Consider the following 20,135-nt stretch of genomic DNA (forward strand, 5'->3'; position numbering starts at 1 on the left):
ATTGGCCACGGTCCCATTCCAAGAGGCTTTCAATATGCCATAGAAGAAGCTATTAACATTCTCCATATTTAAATGATCTTAACACTTTATAATCTTAGTGGTTATTTAGGTAAATAACTTTGAATATAAACTTAAAAATGCCTTCACAGTATTTTCCCATTATATTCAGTGAACTTACATTAACGTAGGATATGTAATTTATTATATTCTATATCATAGAAGGAAAAAGCCCATTTTATCATTGGCTAGTTCTCAATGGTAAAATATTTGATGAGTAAATCAGAGACCCCTGCAAGGACTACCTCTGTGATCATCAGAATTATTACAATTTAAAATGTCAAGATTTTCTCTCCCCGCTCCCATAATTACTGAAAATCCTTATAGTTCTTTCCATAAATTAACACCCTGTTCTTAAAAGTTCTGAGGCAAACACTTGGGAATTATTGGAAAAATGTTACAGTCCCATTTTTTAAAAACTGAAAAATAATTCTTATCTTACCTAAACTTGAAATGGAATGAAGCACCACTGGAAGGACACCGTTTTGCCTTTAGAACACAGATCATTATTGAGAAGCAGATTCCCTGGGTTTACTTAGAAAAAACTGTCCTTGGCCTTGGAGGCACCGTTTCCCAGCGTTCTATCTGTGATCACGCTGTGTACATTCCAAGTATATTTGGCATATTTTATGTTTTCAATGCTGCCCTTAAAAAGTACCTTGTTTTATGTTGTGTCTTGTTAGGGCTTGAATTCTTAAGTGTTTACTAGATTTTTTAAATGCTTCAGTTGTTAAATGAGATAAAATTCTCAGCCAAGAAATAAAGAACTTGGGCCTCATAGGGTTTTGTTGTTGTCAATTACCTAAGAAATACTCGAGTACATTCCTGTCATTAGCGTATGAGCTTTGAGGCTTCTGGGACTGAGAGGTGTGAGTACCACCATAGTCCCACCTAACCATCATAACCATCGGTGCCTTCTTGCTTCCCACCTCAGGGGGACTCTGTCCTTTGCTCTCTCTCCCTTCCCCACCCTTCTTTTCCTCTCCACAAATAGCCTTTTCTCTCCATCCTTTCCAACACAGGGCTTCCCAAGTTGCTGCTTGTCGTTGAAGATTTTAGTGTGGAATGATGTATGACTTTCTCTTTATCATGGTACCATTTCAGTGTGTATTGCGATGGGCACTCTGGATGATACCATGTCACTTTGTCAAGGTAGAAAATGTACAGTCCAGCTATACAGTGGGACAAAATGAAAACAATTGATGGGCACCGTTGCTTGGGTTTTGGAATGTTTCCTTGGAGTGTTTTAAAGGTCTCTTGAAGCAAGAGTCTTAGACAGCTGGGGTGATTGTAATCAGCTCCCTATTTCCTTATGTTAGAGAGCTTGGCAAAGGAGAGGCCAAGTGTGAGGATGCAGGGAAAGGAAATAAACGTGGAACAGGCAGGAAAGAAACATACTTGGGCACAGGAAGCCAGTGACCCTGGAGAGGAAATGAAGGAAATGCAGGCACCACAAACTAGGCCAAGACCAGGAGTAAACACCGTGCAAGAGCCCAGGGTTCTCATATGACACTGCATCCGCTTGCTCTCTCCTTCACCCGCCTAAGGATTATGGTGCCCCCCCATCCCCCTAAGTGGTTCCCAAACCAGACTGTGTAACAGCATCAGATGGAAAGCTTAAACAAATACAGATTCCTGGACCCCAGATTTCCTAGGGAAACAAACCCAGAATCTCCCCCTCACCCTCACCCCCCAGTTTTCCAGCTATTCTCAATGTGAGCCAGCTTGGGAAACACTGATTTGCAAAGAGCTGACTACCACTCAGCAACCAGGCCTGACCTTAGAGAAGAGATGATTGTGAGAAGGCTGTTTTTCATTTGGTAAATCACAGCTATAAGTCAATATACATAGTGCATAGAATGACACATGTCAGTCCTGTATGTCATGGATTCAGAAAGATGATGGTTAAATCAGCCTGTGGATAGACAATCCCTTCTATGAAAAAGCCACATTATCTAGAGGTGGCCTTTTTGCTCTAAAGTAAGAATCAGAGACCAGTAGAGAAATGTCTTACGTGAGAAATCCATAAGCATTCCAAACATCCAGATGAATGAGGGTAAAACCACTATTTGAACTAGAAAGCAAGCACATCTGTGTGGATCCCAGGAGTTATTTGGTTGACTACCCCAAGTTCTGCAGTTTGTAGGAATAAGCCTTCCCTTTTATATTTAAACTGAAGAATAAACGTTCCCTTTAATATTTAAATTAAAATTACTTGGACCCCAATGGACAAAATGTTGGAGGTTGTCCAGTGCCCACCCCACTATTTGTATGGATTTTTAACTCAAGTGGGATGGGGTTAGCTTTCCTGATCACTTCTTGCATCGATTTCCTCTTTTGACTGAATTTTTAATCTTACATCCATATTACCCGATATCCACCCTGCGCCGAGCCGCGTACAAGCCCCTTGCCATTGCTTTTCCAAACAAATGCTTTTTTTTTCAGAAGTCTAGGGGTTACCAGAAGTGCTTACGTCACAACATAGCACAGCACAAAAGTATCTATTAAATATTCCCTTTCTTTTGCACCTCTCTGTGGCCAGGAAGAGTCTCATTCACTGCCTCCTCCCTACCACCCCAATCTTTCATCTGACGCTCTAGATTTTATAAACTTCTGAATTCCAAAAGTGAATCGCCCTTGAACAGTGTATACACATTTTTTCTCAAGAGATATCACCAAACTATCTCCCAAATTTACCAAGTTATTAATATCCATTTACATCCCCACCAACAGAGTCCAGTCACTTAATTTTCATCATTTCCTCACCAACGATAGATATTTGTATTTTCTGTGTTTACTGATATTACAGGCAAAATATATATTCCCATTATTTTCACTTGCATCTGTTTAATTATGAAGAGTTTGAGCATCTTTTCATAAATTCAATGGTCAGTGGTACTTGTTTATCTATAAACTACTGGTTTCTTTTTTCTACTAGTTGGTAATTTTCTTGTTGACTTGTAAAAACTCTTTGCATATTATAGATAGTAATCCATTGTTTTATATGTTGCAAATATTTTCCCCAGTTTGTTTCTTCTCAACTTTTCAGTGGTGCATCTTGTCCCGTGGGGATGTCCTTGTGATTGGGGTTGTTTCTAACTTTCCACTGGTGCTTGGTGGGAAAGCCCCACAGGTCTAGAGCTATTGGTTTATGTGGGCCAGCCTTTTTGGTATTTTGTTTGCTTTCCCCTCATTCTTTTTTTCCCCTAGCAAACCTTTATTTTTGGTGGGACCCATTTAGAACTTGAGGATGACACCCAGCTGATGCTTTTTGTTCTTCCTTCTTGCTAAAAGGAGAAAATGGAAAATTCTCTTTTGTAATGAGCCAATGTTGGCCCTTCCTTTGGGTTTTCACATCAGCTCTCTGAGCCTCTTAAAGATTTTTCCTTTTTTCTTTTAAGCCTCTACTCTTCGCAGCATGAGGGCATATGGCTATTGCTAAAACATTTGCTGGATTTGGTTCATCTTGTTCAGTTTGAGGAAAAGGGCTTTATCAACCTGTGTCTAGGCTGATTCCTTTCTCAGAAACATAAACTTTACTTTTGGTGGTTTTCTGGTAAGTACATTCTATTCCTTGAGTCCCCTGGAAGCCACTTTTGCTCAGGGCAGTTTAAAGTGGACTAGCAGCATGGCAGAGATGTGAGCAAAAATGTACACTTAGGCCATTATGAAAGGAATCTTCATCGCCTCTTCTGCCAAAAATTTCCATAGGTTTTGTGTCCTAAATAGGGCCTTTGGGAGCATTTAATATTTACACATCCCAGCTGTGTTTTTCCTACAGAACTAGTAGCTCTTGATTTTCTGCAAATGTGCTTCTAAAGTGCATCTTGGAGAGTAAATGTGCTTCTTTCATAAGATGTTCTCAGCTCTAATAACCATGATTGTGTCAAGAGACATAGATGTGATGAACCCATAAGCATGCACTAGGTCACAATAGCAGCCTTTCCAGTGTTTCTCTTTCATGTTCTTAGGAATCACGTGGGGGAAAAACAAACAAAAAACAAAACAAAGAGTCACCTGGGAGATGTTGCAATCCAGTTTCCCTGCCCCTTCCCCAAGATCTTGACTTAGTAGGCAAAGGTGGAGCCCAGGAATCTACACAGAGGTGGTTCTGATATCTGTAGGCCTTAGTAGTGGCTTTGAGTCCAGAGCAAGATATCTCAACCTCAGCACTGTGGACATTTGGGACACGATAATCCTTTATTGTTGGGGGGGCTGAGGGGTCTGACCTGTACACTTTAGGATATTTCGCAACAAAATCCCTGGTCTTTCTCTGTCCACTAGATGCTAGTAGCACCACCGCCCCCCCATCATGACAATTAAAAATGTCTTCAGACGTTGCCAAAATGTCCCTTGCGGGGGGTCAAATCACCCTGGATTGAGAACTGTCAACCTAGGGGAAAATAAATGAGAAGATGTGAATTAAAAAGAGTTTTTATTTTCACATGCAGACGTTCATACCCTGGCATTGATTTTACTGAACAAATTAGAACAAATATTTCTCAGCACCTGGTATGCACCAAGACTTTTGTATAAAAATGTTTAATTTAATCATGGCTACTTCAATATCTTATAAGACGGAAGAAAAGGAAAGGCTCTTGTAAATTAGGATTTGTTGAACATGCACATTTTCCCCCCTAAATTAATAGTCCCAATAGTTTTCTACAGGATACACCAGAATGTCAAAATTAATATTAACAAAATTAATATTAATTCATATTAAAATACAATATTAACACTGACATTGCTTTAGGAAAGAAGTAATTCAGAATAAAGCCAGTGTGAATTGCTGTACTCTTTCTAATAATGAAACAAATGTGATTTGTAAACTTTGCACTTATTTTAGGGACATACAAAGAAAGAGTAATGATGTGCCTGCCATACCGGTAGTAATGTTTACAAAATCTCACGTCTGCTGTAATTTTAGAATCTTCCCTTGGTGAGTCTATGGTCCATATAAATAAATAACTGTACCCAAACACGCTCATTTCACTGTGAGTTTTCACATGATAGTAAACTGTTACAAACAGATCACAATGTAGGGCACCCAAATATTTAACTCCTTTTAAGTCAGGGACATGAGGAGTGGAAGGAAGGAAGAAGGGAGGAAGGAAGGAAGAAAGGGATGGAGGAAGGAAGGAAAAAGGAAAGGAGGAGAAAGAAAGAAAAAGAAATTGATTGATGTAATCTCTGGCTACTGGTCAGTAAATTCTATTGAAATTCAATAATGTCAGAGACAAACCTACAACAAAGTTGGTTTGCATTCCTAAATGCAAAGAAAAAGAAGCCTGTTTACATGAGAAACCCTGAGAACAGCTGACCTCTCTGTTGGAGACTTGATTCCCTTCCTGAGTAAAGGTGTGTGAATCAAGTTCAAAACTGGAAAGAAGGCTTTTCTTGGGAGGGTGCTATTTTGAGGTGTCATTAGGGTGGATAGGCTTTCTGGGCAGTTCCCCCGATCTCTTTTCTTTGTATTGGAAATGAAGGACCTTTGTAGGCTAGGTAAGAACCAGACCCAGGCAGTTTTCTTTCCCAGCTGTGATTGGCATGCAGAATTTACTCTTAGAAGAGGACCCCAGGACTTTGGCCAGCAGTTCCAACCTAGGATGGAGACTCAAGGAGAGTAAGGGGCTCTTGCAAAGCTGGAGAGAGAAAATCACAGAGAAAATGAAAACTCTGATCATGCCTAGTGGAAAGTTGAATTCAAGAAATCTGACTTTATGTTATTTTCCTCTGCAGAGAAGGTGCAGAGTAAGAGAAGTGCTTGTTTTTTTCAATGCTGTTTTCTGTGTAGGTTGTTTCTGCATGTGCCCTCTCAGGATTTCTAGACAGTCCATTTTCAAAGGGTCATTAACATTATTTAAATATTCATGGTGGGGGAGGGGATTGCAGACTGAAATTTCAGACAGCTAGGGAGTGAGGGATGGCTGGCCACCCGCCTCATCGAGCTCCACGTAGTGTATCAGCTGCCTCTTTCCCCACCGCTGGCTTTGTTATAACGGACGGGCTTTGACACAAGGCCCCAGGCTGCCACCACGGGGAGGGCAGCATGAAGGCTCTGGAGAGCCAGTGACCCAGAAGCATCTCTGTCCACACCTCAGCCTCTGAGCCACATCAGGGAAGACCCCCAAACACGTGGAGACCCCATCTTTGTCACAAAGACGCATTTCCCAACCTTCCCCAGCGGTCTTCCTTACCTGGGGACAGTCATGATGCTGGGTAAGGGATGAGGGACTCGTTCCCCCCTCCGCAGTTCCTGGCGTTGTGAGCGCACCCGTGCTCCCACACACTTCCTCAAACACTCCTGTACACGTGCGTATCCACCAACACCCACGTCCACACGCGCACACACACCGACACGCCCATCCGTGCGCTAACGCGGGTTCACTTACCCAGACACAGAGCCCGCTCCCCAGTTACGAAATAACCGGCTTCACGTGCCCCATCCCTTCCCCCGTTCCCACCTCGTCCCGTCCCCCCTTCTCCCCTCCACCTCTACGATCTCTCCATTTTATTCATCCCTTCATTTCTTGGTTTGTGCATAGATTCCGTCCACCCCGCGAGAGACGGTGTGGGCAGGTGGGAAGGGGATGTGGCAGCCTAGGGGCGGTCCCCGGGCCGCGGATGCCAGGAGGGGGCGGGGCGGGGCGGGGAGGGGCGGGGCGGGGAGGGGCGGGCCCGGGGGCCAGTGGGCGGTGCTCCCAGCCTCCGGCCGCCCCGCGGCCACCGCGCTGGACAGATGCGCTCGCCCCAGCGCGGGGCTGCCGCACGCCTATTTCCAGAGTCTCCCGGACGCCCCAGGGAAGAAGCAGCGGCCCTGCCGCGTTGGAGCGGAGCCCGAGGACTGCACAGCCCGGGGTCCAGCGCCCAGAGGTGGGTGTCTAAGCTGGGGCGCGGCGGCCGGAAGGAATTGGTGATCTAGGGGGTCCTTAGAAGCACCACGGACTTTAAAGGGCTTTTATGGTACTTTTCTAGTGGAGCGTGTGCAGGAGGGGGCCTGGCTGGAAAGGGCGGTGGCCATGTGGCTTCGAGGGAAGGAGGGAGCAGCCTTTTGCGCGGGGAGGGAGGAAAGGTCCGGGCCGAGCTGAGCCTGGAAGTTTGGCCCGAGGCTGGGATTCCAGCTGTTAGGATCTGCTGTTTTCTCCGGGGTAAAGCCGGAGGGTACGTCTCTTTGGGCCTCTTGTAGGGACTCTAGGGAGTCGAAGAGGCGCATCGGGCATCGTGGTGATAAATGCTGGCTGAACCGTGCTTATCGTGCCGTGGGGGCGGCGCGCCCGCGGGGGGAGGGGCAAGGAGATACCCGGGGCCCTGAGAAATTCTAGAGAAACACAGTGGAGGGGTGGGTCTGAATCGAAGTCCGTGAGGTCGGGGAGTCTGGGAGCCCGAGAGCCCGCGGAGGGAGGCGGCACGGCTGGGGAGCGGTGGCGCTGGCGGTGCGGTGAGAACTGAAGGCATAGGGGGGGCTGCGCGGAGAACGTAGCAAGAAGGTGAGTGGACCAGCGAGAGCCGGACCAGCAGCCCGGTCCCTGAGCTCCCCTGCGTGGACGCGAGACGCTCGCCAGGCCTGGGGTCCGTCCCCAATCCGCAAAATGAGGGGAGGGGGCCTTCTTGGAGGGAAGTGACTCATTTAGAGACACGGTGGATGATCTCTTCAGACCCGGTAAAGCCAGTTTCCCGCGTGGAGTAGTAGTGGTTTGGCGCTGATAGGCCGTGTGGTCAGACTTTGATAAATCTGTATCCTACCCTGGAGGAGTTGGAAGTGCAGCGCCATTAATTTGGGAAAATTTCTCCCCCCCCTCCCAATGTAGTTACCTTTGAAAAGAGGACACTACACACACACACACACACACACACACACACACACACACACTCACTCACACACACACGCCCCTCTAAATATATAGTATATCTTTGAGTCTGCTAACAAGTTAACTTTTCAGAGGAAGCGCCTCTCCATCTTAACACATGTTCCCAGGCGCCTGGAGGCTGAATAAGAACAAACCCACCCGTCACCGCTGTAATCCCAGGGGTTTTGTTTCCTTGGCTTTGCTCTAATTAAAGAAGTTCACTTAAGTATCCCACTTTTCTTCCTGGAAATGTTCCCAATTTAATTAAACACTCTTCTTTTCCCCCGATGGTAGCCTCCCCAAATTGATTTCCTGATCAATAACATTTCAGAGTAACATGTCTAGAAGTGAGGTATATCTAGTAAGGAGGTGACTCTATTTCTTTCAACATAGAGCCTTTTCAAAATTAAGGCTTGCCCTAACGCATCATCTAAACAGCTGTCCTCTGTCAGCTCTCTCCTCCCCAGTTCTGACACAGACTCTTTGCTTAAAGGTCATTTTTCTCCTCTGAATGGGCACACCGTGGGTGTGCGGGCCCTGCAATAATTTGGGGCGGCACCGGTGAAATTAGTCATGAGCCAGGAAAAACAAAAGTTAATACTGCTTGGGTCCCCCAGTCCCTTACCTAGCAAACTATGCAACGAAGTGTTAAGCTGTTTTTCTGGCAGCGGAGTTCATTTCCATTTCTTTCTGGGATGCTGAAATGCTATTATGAGAGGGATGGCTGGGCTTCGAGATGGGACAAACATTTTGAAATACCCATTATCTCATAGTTCTGGCATGACAGTTGGCACGGCTTCCTGCCTGCGAAGCTCAGGGTAGTCTTTTCAGAATTTATTTCACTTTCATAAGTTGCTCGTTTTGATTCTGTAGCCTCAGGATCTGAGGGTAATAAATTGAAGCAGGTTGTCTTTGTTATCAAGTGAAGGGAAAATGGTCCATTATTTTCAAATGTCTAAAACTTGCAATATTTTAGTATAGAACTAACCTATTAAACGTTACTTTTAAAAATGCTAATACCCTGGACTTGCTAGTTAATTATTATACTTGTTGTCTTGATACCATTCTTTTAGATTTGTTGGTCTCTTAAAACACCCATGTCTCAGGTTTCTACGACGGTTGTCATTACAAGTCACTTATTAGGATAATGGAAATGTTTCAAATAAAGATGAAATTGAATTTGGATGGAGGTTGTATTGAGGGATTCTAATAATTGAAACAGGAGCGTGTTGAAAATTTACTTCTGAACACCAAGGGAATGGTGTTTAATTCCATTCTTCAATTTTATACATTTTTCAACACTGGTACGATCTATATTGTATTAGCCTCTGCAATGGCTGGTCTTTGATCTTGAGAAACATAGACATCACCCTTTGCTTAGATTGGTGATCTGAGATCTGTGCCAGCTATTGAAAATTTGAAGTAATTTGTTAATGTACTTATCAGGCTCAACAATTTTAGTGTTAGTAAACTTAATACCCAGAAGCAGATTTGCTGTGAAGCCAGAAAAGCTTATGTTCAAGTTTTGGACATTTACCCTTCAAACATTTTTCAGGAACCTATTATTATAGGAAAGTTGAAATCATCTCTGTTACAACAGGCAAATGCACTATTTTGCTCAAAGAGAAAAGTTACAGAGTTTGTTAATGTGATTTAAGTAGTACTTGATTAATTAGAATACTTAAGAAATGGAGTGCTCTAGGTAACACCGTACCTAAAATTTAAACCTAAGTCTTAAAACTTTGTTTCAACTATTACAGCTGAAGGTTTTTCTAAAATTTAATGAATGACTACCATGCCTTGACTACTTCTTTCTTTGGTGAATGTACTGGGCTGAATATAGTCCTGTTCTTCTGCTGACAGTTCAGCAGTTTATAGCTTCAGTGTGATGTTAGCATAGATTATGAATTACATTTTATTGGCGTGGCAAAGTGTAGTTGTGGAACGCACTCCAGAACAGATTCTGGAGGCTGGCTTTTGAGAAAACAAAATGTCCTGATACACATGTAATTTCTGTTCTTTGCTCCAATCTCTTGAGAGTTGAGTGCCAGAAACATGAATGCATCAAGACCTTCCCTTCTTCCTACAATAAAACGGGATGTGCTTTCTCCAGAGTTTAGCAAGGGGTTCTTTTTTCCTGCTGAAGTGAATTCTGAGATTGAGGAGGTACAGGAAAGGACAGACAGCATGGGGGAAGGGACTGAGGGCATCCTCAGGCCCCAGACCTCTTTTCCCTTGCTCTTTTCTCTCAAGCCTAGGAGGACCAGTGCTATCATGCCTTGGGGGGGAGTGGAGGGTACATTTGAGTAGGATCAAGGGACATGTAACTAACCGGCATTTGTTCCCGTCTTTGTGGGAGTCTCAGAGTGATCCAGTGGGCCATACAGCTGGAGAAGGTGCCCTTTAGAGGAAGAATGCTGCTGGTTTCCTTATCCAGGTAGAGGACAGAGACAGGGGAGAGGGGGGAAGGTTGTAAAATGATGGAGCTTTCTTCAAGTGGGTTTGAGGGGTTGGAATATTTTTGTTTGTTTTGTCTTTTAAGTCTTACAAGATACATTTCCCAGTTAAGAGCAAACTGATATGAATGCCAGGGAAGGGGAGAGAGCTGTAGATTTGGGTGAGGAGTGTCACTGTCCTTTGGGCCCTTTTTTTCTTAGGTGTGAGCAGAGACTTTATGGTTGATTTTAGTGCTTGATTGCAGCCCATGAGATGAGCAGCCGAATACTTGGTTGCTATAATGCCCCAGTTAGTGATTCAGACCATGGCAGGGCTACACCATTTTCATGCCTTGGCCAAGTTCTCTTCAATATCTGGAGCATGTCACATAAACTGAATCTTAGTTCCCCCATCTATAAAAATGGGGATACCAAAAACTACCTATTTCAAAACTTGTGTTAAATTAGACGTATATGGGAGCACCTTGCACATGGTGTATTCCCCCCAAAATTGATTGTTTTTTATAAATTAACCAGTCTTCTTCCATCTTTAATGGCAGATGCAAATAAGTAAGTGGTGTTTAAAGTAATTTTTAAAATTCCAGTAAATGTGTAGCAGATCAATTGTTCATCTTTTATGCTGATCTGATCGAAAAGCGTTGAGCATGGATGTTCTCCAAATGTGGCCTTCACCCTCCTCCCCTACAGCCAGAGCCTCTCCTTTTAACTTGGGGGAGTCTGGCTGACATCCTATTCTCCTCCTTCCCCCCGAATCACTGTTGTAGTAAGGCTTCCTCTAGTCTTTTTCACTTGCTCCCTTGTAATATGTTGAGTAAGTCCAAAATTACTTCTCATTGGGAAAATAGACCCAAATTTTCAGGACCCTAATCCTCGGCTTCTTAAGCTCACTCAGCGATCAGCATGTGATTGATGGGTGTCAGTGGGACTCTCCTTCTGGAACTTGTACAAGATGTTTTGCCAGCTCTGATGAATTTACTCTGTTGCCAAGACAGGAACGTGGATTAATCCACTAAGTAAAGGTTTGCAATGAGGATTAATATTAAAAAGGTTTTCAGAAGAACCTGAGAAGCCTAGTGAGTCCAATTCTTTTTGTACCGTTTAGCTTTGCACAGACTGACAGTAGGGTTGGCTGGTTGGATGGATTATTATGTAGCAGAATGGTGAGGTGGAACCTGCAGAAACCTTTTTTTGACTTAGTTCTTAAACGCTACAAATCATTCTTTTAAACAAACACATATAAAATGTATCTTCCACCCTTGATTCAAACCTCTCCACCAAATTCATGGTGCCATGGAGTTCCAGATTAGGATGAGCCTGTACATTTAAGGAAGTGAGTCGGTTAGAAAAAGCCGCTGGGGGTTCACAAGCAACAGGATTTAAAAAGCAGAACATTGTAGCACTCAACCCACTTGTGAAGTTTTCTTTTTAGTCACTGTCTGCTAGAGGGAAGTCCCCCCTCAAAATGTCTATGGAAGGGACTGTCCTACTCAGGTCCAAAGGCTCTTCAGTGTCTATACTCTGTTTAAGGACCTCAGCCCTACGTGAAGATCCAGTTTCCTAGGAATTGGCCTGTTCACTTGGGCAGCACGTATGGACATGTGGTCTAGTGACCCCAATGCCCATGTGGGGATTCCTGGACCCTGGCACAGACTGTCCCGGTCACCCATCTGGGAGGAGCCTGGGTATGCCTTTGAACCGGCTCGCCTGTGATGCCAAGTACCAGGTGATGATGGCTATTCTGGGGCTTCATCAATAGGTCTGTGGATTCTGCCTGAGCTTTCCGCCCTGGAGAGCACCTAAACTCCTTACCTGCCATGTAGGATTGGTAAGAGATAGAGTCAATGTATAAAGATAGATAAATGCTGGTCCAGAAGTAGCAACCTCGCTTTGAACTATGTAAGGTTGTATTTTACTGCTGTGCACATGTGTTAGTGAGGGGCCCTGGAGAAGGATTATTGCTGTGCAGAGGAAGGATCACAGTAATGCTAGAGCAGCTTTTCCTGGGTTGTCAGATTGGGCTAGACTGGAAGTGTTTATACAGGGCTTAGAGTACCCTGGGTTGGTAAAATTTAGAGGATAACTTTTCCAGGACTTCCAGGTTTTTAGTCTTCTGTTGGTTAGAAGGAGAGTGTGTGTGCATGGAATTGCCACCCACACCACCCCAAGTCTGTGAAGAGAGAGGGCGTTCCCTAGCTGGCCATCCTATCCGTAGCCCATGAGTCTTCCCAGGCTGTTTGTGGGGTTTCTGTGGGCTAGGACTGAGCTAATGCTTCTTTTAGCAGAGACTGGCTATGCAGACTGGGGGAAAACCCCAACCCTGGGCAGGGGAGACGGAGGTCACCTACGTATCTTTCCTCCCACCCAGACTGGCTTCAGCCTTGAATGCTGAGCTCTGCGAAGGCCCGCCTGGGCCCTGCATCTGGGTGAAGTTTGTGTAAAGGCTTGAGGATGGGCAAACCACACTTTTCCTATAGGCAGTTAACTGACTGCTCTCAGCCCCTCTCCCTGACTGCATGGGCTAATGCAGAAAGTTACTTTGGAGCAATGCCTGGTCTAAGTTTTGTGATACAGCCTATCCACAGAGAAAGGCACCTTTGGTTAGCGCTTTTCATGTGGGGAGTTGGGAGAGTGATTTTTCCCAGAGGAATCAATCTTAGTTAATTTTCCAGAAGATTGAAGCATTTCACAACCCTGAATTCAAAAGCTCTCTCTGTATGTGTATGAAAAGCAATGTCCATGTGTCATGTGCTATGTGATTCCAAGGCCGTATTTAGCCTGGCAAATTCGTATTTTGCATTAGAACATTTTATCCTTGCAAAGGATATTAGGAATGCTCTCTGACACAATTCCAGATGAGCAGAATTCATTCATTCGGGGAGGAAAATGGACAAACTGTGTTGGAAACTTAGATCATATCCAAAGCACTTGTGATTATTTCTGTTTGGGGTCATTTGTCTTTTAGAGAAAAGTCCAATTCAGTGTTAAATGCAGTACAGAGTTGGGCCTTGAGGGTGGGAGGCATGGCTTTTGCATGAAATCACAATGTGTACATTGTTTTTAAATATTCTTTTCATCATATGCTTCATTATCAAAACAATTCACAGCCTCCAAAGGACATATGTTATGGCAAAACCAGCATGGAAGGTATAAGATAGAGGAGCGAAAGGGGGAGAAATCCCTCCCTCTCTGACCACCATTCAGGGTGGAATGAGTTTCCTCTTTTAGGGAATTCCCTGTAATCCCCAGGATGGCCTTGAGGTTTCCAGGCCTGGTGCTGGCTGGCAGGAGCTTAGAGGGAAGGGTAAGAGAATTAACATGTTCTGAATGCCAGATGCCGTTGCTTCCTCTCCACTATTTTGCTGATTCCTTAGTCACTACCATTTTTCAAATGAAGGCCCTTGGAAGTCCTGTAACTAGCCAATTGTCCCGCTAGTGTTTCTACCCAGCTCACTCCTCTTATGTACTAAACCAGGGCAATGGGACCTTGCTGTTCCAAGTGTGATCTGGGAACCTGCGGCCTTGTCATCATCACCCAGGAGCTTGTTGAAACGAGAATCCTTCTTGCTGAATCGGAATCTGTATTTTAACGAAATCCCGTATGAGAAGCTCATCATCACTACTGTGAAAATGAGATTATCTGAAAACTTGACCTGAGAAATTGGTCTGTCTGGGAGTGGGGAAGGGTACTACTAGACTCTAGTGGGATGCAGCTAAACATTCCACAATGCACAGGATAACCCTCCTCCCCCTCCCCCCCGCCCACAACCCAGAATTAGTCTGCCCAAACTATCCGTGGTTGAGAAACGGTTCGTAGTTCTCCATCTCTAGAACTCACGGCCTGTAAACCTGTCTCTGTAGCTTCAGCTATCTGCAGCTCTCTAGCTACATATCTTAAATGAGATGGTGCAAATTGCAGTGTCGGGCAACTGTGATTGTCTTTGTGGGGACTAGGAAAGAGAACCAGAGCTTAAATTGCAGCATGAAAGATTTCTGTTGGAGTTTTGAGAATGTTTGACTATCCTACCCAAGAAGCAGTGGCAATATTTCTGAGCCTGTCCTGAGTGCCACTGGGGGTGCTAAAAGGTGACACTCCCCCAACCCTGCCTGGCAACAATGCCTTTTGTTTCTTTATTTTATTCTCCAAGCTTGCCCAAGCATCTGTCCTATCTTTCAGTTCCCAAGTACACTGTGTTGGGTCAGCTGGGCCACCTGGAGGTTGAGAGGAAAGGGAATAAATGAAGGACCTATTAAAGAGATGTAAAGCCTCATTCCTGCCCCGGGCATCTCCCTCTTTTCTCACCCAGCTCCTTTAATTCCACCAGGCTGCAGGCACTTCCACTGATAAACAGCTGTCCTCTTCCCTTTCTCCTCCCTCCTCTTTAGATTCTGGCCTAGAGATTTGTTAACCATGTTTTCTCCATCCTCTCTGCCTCCCTCTCTCCTTTTCTCTTTCTTCCTTTTGTGAGCTAAAAATCAACCTGAGTCATGACTAGGAGGTGAAACCAGCATGCCCAATGTATAGAAAGGGGGAAAGAAAGTTTTGAAGTGAAATTATAGCCAAAAAAGAGCCCCTGTCTTCTTCATTTTCAGTTGTGAGAGTCTCCTCCAAAATTGCTACAAACATCTCTACCTACTTTCTTGTTTTACTTCCTATTAAACTTGCTTTTTGTTGAGCTCCAGAATTTTAAAGCAGAATTCTTTCTCAATTCTACTGTGTTTTCCAGCCTTCTTTCATTGCTGATATTATAACAATCACTTCTCACTCCTTTTTAATGAATATTATCAGTGAAGCAGATTCTTCAGGATTTATAACAAGGCATTCCAAGGAAGAGAATACTTCTTTGCAACTTCTGTGTACCTTCTTTTCATAACTTTCATCATCCCTTGCAAATGAAAGGTGGGGCCGGAGAAGTGAAAGGCGGCCTGGGGAGTGATGGGCAGGCTACGCAGAACATCCAACCCCAGTACTTGGACCTAGTACTTGGGCCAGGGCAGGAGAAGCCCGAATGCTGGGCTTCTGGCTAGAGTGAAATGTATCTTCCCAGGTCTGGGAAGCCTGTCGTTTTCCAGCAGACCAGCTGATTTGCTCCAGAGGGCTTTAAATTGGAAAATGGGGAGTTAACAGGGACTAGTGGGATCCAGAGAACATGAGAGAAGTTTCTATGGAGGATTATCAGCGATGTCACAAAAAGGGGTGATTTTACACCTAGTAATTGACTCCCTAGTATTGTTCTGAGAGTAATTTGGAAATCAGTATTTGAAACAAGTTTGTCTTTGATCGCATTCTCAAAGGTGTAAAAAAACAAAAGGAAGAAAACTGATCTGGGCTGTCGGGAAGGTGGCTTCTAGACTTTATTATTAAGTGTGTGTGTTAGGCCAGGTGCACCTTAGCCTCACAATAACCCTGTGGGGTGTTTGGGTTGTTTTAATCCCATTTTAAAGATGAAGATGTTGCAGCTGGGAGAGGTGAAATGAATTGGTCAAGGCCAGGCCCACAGGACATATATTTACCCCTTCTTGTTTTTGTGCTGGCTGAGCTTCTGTCCCCTCTCATGAGCAGAGAGAGGAGACTGGACCAGGAGTCTTGACTTTGTTATGCTTAAGCTATTTGTTGAAACTGTCAGAAGTGGGAGTTGAGTCCCATAACGGCAATCTCTGTTTGAATGTCCTTTTCCTTAGAGGCTTCTCGAACTCTAGGCAGCACTTGTCTCACCAACCCAGACCCTCTAAGTGTATTGTCACATCTCATGAATTCCTCAAGGGGCTTTCTGTCTTGCAAGATCCACTAAACTCTGTCTTCCACAAATTCTGCCTTTCAAAATTGGCCTGGAAAAATGCTAGCCAGAATCAACATACAATTGACTGTTGCAAATACTTGGACAAATACAAACTAACAATTGCTGGGGCTTTATGAAGAATGGATCCAAACCAAGGACAGGGTTTGTATGAATAGAGGGAGACATAATATACTATGCATACAATGGAACACAATCTTGAACCTTCAACATGGGGCCATTTTCATCCACAAATTGTAATCAAGCTTCTTTCAGAAGAGTGCAATTTTGAAAAAGTTCAAATTTTTGTATTTCTGCAGCGAGTTCAATCTTCCATAGAGCAGATACTTTGAGATTAAAAGTGGGTTTAAGCTATTAGCTGGTAATTAATATTTATTGAAATATTAGGGCCCTATTTTAAGTGCCATGTATGTATCATTATCTTTGACCATCATAACATCCTGTTGTGGAAGATACCATTATTATAATATTTTTTGTTATAGATGAAGAAACAGGCACAGGAATTATAGACAAGAGCACGTAACTAGTGGCAAAACCAGGATTTGAATTCTGGTAGTCTGGCTTTTATAGACAATCTCTTAATCATTTACTCTCTTTATTCTGTCTTCTGAATAATTATTATTTTGCTTAATACAAACTACGATAGCCCTCTCCGTTTACTATGGTGGAGGGTATGAATCTTAGACCATAAACAAAGGCTTGCAAAACTATAGCATTTAAAAACTTACACGAATGAACTTAATTTTGTTTCCAAGCCTTCAACTTGTTCAGCTAACAGAAAATTTAACCTTGGTTATTTTTGAAACACACTCACCTTGTGATTGCATTCAGGGTCTCAAGTTTGAGAAAGTGCTGGGTTATGGGAAGGGGTCCATCCAGACATGTGTCTACACTGGTTTTAGCTGTGATTTCCAGTCACGTGTCTACATGGCTTTGGACTGTTTCTGTGCTGGGAGTCAAGGTTGAGGCTGTCTGCTAGTCCGGGCAGGCATGCGATGGAGCACAGGGACCTTTGGAGAGTCTGGGGACCTGGACCTGGAGTCTTTCTTCTGAAGTCTTGCCAGTTACTCTAGAAGCTTCCAGGGAACAGAGCAAAACAGCCAGGGATTGAGGGAAAAGGACCCTTTCTAAAACAGCTTGCATCATCTTCTGGATGACTTAGAGGTTTACAAAAGCCAGGAAGAACCTTGACTCCTTGACACCACATCTCCAAGCAAACATTTGAATTAATAGCCTGGCTGGCTGCCTGAGGAGGAGGAAAGAAGAGAGAAAATAAAAGGAGAAGACATTTAGTAAGATCTCAAAAATTTTCATGGAGGAGAAGGGTGGTTTCGAGGGGCTGGAGGGAGGGAGGAATGGGGAATTGGTGTGCAGTGGGTACGAGGTTTCAGGTTTGCAAAATGAATAGCGTTCTTTTCATTTTGGACGGGTGGTGGTGATGGCCGCACACCAGTGTGAATGAACTTAAGGTCACTGAACTGCACACTTCAAAATGGTTAAATTGGTCAATGTGATGTGTATTTTAGCACAATAAAAAAGTCATCAACGTAGAAGTTTTGTTTCCTTTGTATAAACTTTGATTAAAAACAGTATATCCAAATGACAGAAATAAAAATAAGTAATTACACTCGTAAAAGAAAATGTTCATGACAAAACAAGTTTTGAAAGCCAAAGGAGAGAAGCAGACTTGAATCCTCCAGTGGTGGGTACGTCCATTTCCGCTCAGGGTCACCCCAGGTCTTGTGTGACCTCTGAGCCCAGCCTACGTCTTGAATCCTATGGGTCCTGAATACCCAACAGTGAGTTGGCTCAGAGAGTGTTTGGGGGTGCATTTCCCTGAAGGGCGCTCAGTGGGGTGAGCCTAGGTGGTTACTGCAGCCCTCTTCAAGGGGCCACAGGACTGATTTTCCCGGCTGTCTAGGCAGCTTTCTTGCCCTGGCAGAGGGCTGCTCCTTAATTAGCGTACCTCTGTAATCAGAGGCATCCTGAGCTGTCACATTTCTCAATATTGTTTCCGTTGCAGATCACTCTGCCTTGTCACATTTCCAAGTTGGAAACCATCCCCCTCCCTTTATTTTTCCCACAGTGGCTCTGTGACAAGGGAAATGATGGATGCCTGGACTTGCCTTCGGGCATTCAGAGTGTCAGATATCTGGGCCTTTCACAGGCTCAGGCTCTAAAACTGGAAGATGGGCCTGTTGAGGTTTGAAAGACAGATTTTTCTTGTGCTTCCACGGCTGTCAGAAAGAGCATGTTCCAAGAGACCCTTGGGTTGCAAGGCTATGGAAACACCGTGGTGGCAACCCTTAATGGCTCGTGTCTGTCAGTGGCCTCTGGTGCCACACCAGCAGGGTGACTTCCCAGTGAAGGGCCAGCTCTCTAACACTCATGACAGCAGTGTGACTTATGCCTGCCAGCCCCAATAAGCATGTCGAGGCATTTCTGTGATGGACACTCCTTCTAGTGTTTGCCCTTATTTGTTTTTAATTTTAACAATGGCAAAATATAGCATAACATTATCATCTTAACCATTTTTAAATATACATTTTAGTGACAGTACATTCACATTGTTGTGCTACCATCACCACCATCTACCCACAGAACTTTTGTGTCTGGCAGATTTGAAACTCTTTACTCATTAAATACTAACTCCCCATTTTCTTCTCCCCTTCTAGCCCCTGGTAACCCCCATTCTACATTTGTCTCTTGTTAGTTTGACTACTTTGGGTATGTCATACATGTGGGATCATACAGTATTTGACCTTTTTTTTGACTGGCTGTATTATTTAGCATAATGTCCTTAAGTTTCGTCCAAACGTGTGAATTTCCTTCCTTTTTAATATTCACAAATGATGTTCCATTGTATGTATATGCCACATTTGTTTATCCATTCCACCATCAATGGACACTTGGGCTGCTTCTACCTTTTGTCTCACCCTTATTTTTGAGAAGCATAATTTATTTGTGAAGACCTCAGGAGATTAAAAGAATTCCCCTAAGTCCCTCCTTTCAAGAAGTTCTCTATCTCTAGCAAGTGCCAAAGTGCTAACACAGGAAAAAGTAAACCACAGTGCAGAAGTTGTATGAGGCGTCTGTTCAAGACATGTCATGAGAGCATGGGTGTGGATTTGCAAAATGGATGGCTTGGAACCAGTATAGGAGACGTTAAAGCATGGATTCCAGAGTTAGGTAGCTCAAGCTCAAATCCCGGCTTAGTCACTTACTATCCATGTCACCTTGGGTGAATTATTGAAACTTTGTAAGCTTCAGTTTTTTCATATGTAAAATGGGGTGATAATAGTATTTTCTTCATAGAGGTGTTGGGAGGATTGAATGAGAAATTATAGAGAGCTTAACAGAGAGCCTGACCCACTGTTAGCATTCAGTACTAAAATGTAGAGGAAGCAACATGTTACCCACTAAATGTCAGGCAGTTTGGCTATTTTTAAATATATTACTCCCTTAATAAGACTGTAAACATCAGTATCTGTATGTGTCACAATTTTAGAAGCATTAACGGTTCCTATTCTGCCTTTCCTATTTCACCTCCTTTTCTTTCACCTAAGATTATAGTTGTTTTAGCAAGCATAGTAACCGATTTTTGGAGATTCTCATCAAGTAGAGAGAAGGCTCTTCACTTGTTTTCATCAGATAACTAATAATAAAAATAGATGTGGCTTGGCTTTCTTATCACTGGGAAGATACAGAATGAGGAAGGAGAATGCGGGTTCCTAGATAACCTTCATCTACTGACAAGGGAGTTAGCTTTCTCTAATTCTCTGGGCAGATTAGAGAGACGAGGGGTAGGAGGTTTCAATCTCTTGGAAACAATAGGTCCTGTGACACTGTCCATGTGGATGGTGCTGTCATAGCTGTTCTCTCAATTAAGGATTTCAGAGTTAGATGATTTTAATCTCAAGTATTAAAAAACTCTCTTTTTTTTTCCTAGCAATAATGACCAAAGCTTTTAAAAGTTAAAA

The 20,135-nt window shown here is 43.7% G+C and overlaps 1 protein-coding gene across 8 annotated transcripts in view; it reads left to right on the top strand.

Annotated features, from left to right (window-relative positions):
* The window catches only part of PALM2AKAP2 (PALM2 and AKAP2 fusion), a 412,810-nt gene that overhangs the window by 306,907 nt on the left and 85,768 nt on the right, over nucleotides 1–20,135 (top strand). Inside the window, exon 1 of one of the 8 annotated variants that reach the window (XM_081065498.1) lies at nucleotides 6,744–6,930. The exons of the other annotated variants lie outside the window; for them this stretch is intronic. The gene's annotated coding sequence lies outside the window, so the exon portion shown is untranslated. Of the gene's footprint in view, nucleotides 1–6,743; nucleotides 6,931–20,135 lie in introns of those variants that run through there. 8 annotated transcript variants of the gene reach the window in all.

The sequence above is a fragment of the Rhinolophus hipposideros genome (genome assembly GCF_964194185.1).
Source record: "Rhinolophus hipposideros genome assembly, chromosome: 11".
NCBI classification, from domain to species: Eukaryota; Metazoa; Chordata; class Mammalia; order Chiroptera; family Rhinolophidae; genus Rhinolophus; species Rhinolophus hipposideros.